Here is a 326-nt window from a genome sequence, read left to right on the forward strand (position 1 = left end):
CATTGAACCTCTTCCATATCCTTTCTTCAGGCTAAAGGAATTGGTTTGGAGGAACGACTTTGAGTGTAATTCTTATTCTATAAAAAATTTAATGATTTGGGAAGTTTATAAAAATTAGAAAAAGTACAATTTTCTCAATGTTTTTTCAATTTTACTTGTTCTTTGCTTCTAGATACAACCTAGTAGGGATTATCCACTATCTCTTATTGGAGACCTTGAGTGTTGCAAATTCTCCTCTCCTTTAAAAACTTTCGGTCATCGAAAGTGCTTATTCTAAAATAGGTCAGGGTACAAGGTTCTTATTTACCTTCTGTTTCCCAAGTGGC

The sequence above is a fragment of the Cucurbita moschata genome, unplaced genomic scaffold (genome assembly GCF_002738365.1).
Source record: "Cucurbita moschata cultivar Rifu unplaced genomic scaffold, Cmos_1.0 Cmo_Scf00098, whole genome shotgun sequence".
Taxonomy (NCBI): Eukaryota; Viridiplantae; Streptophyta; class Magnoliopsida; order Cucurbitales; family Cucurbitaceae; genus Cucurbita; species Cucurbita moschata.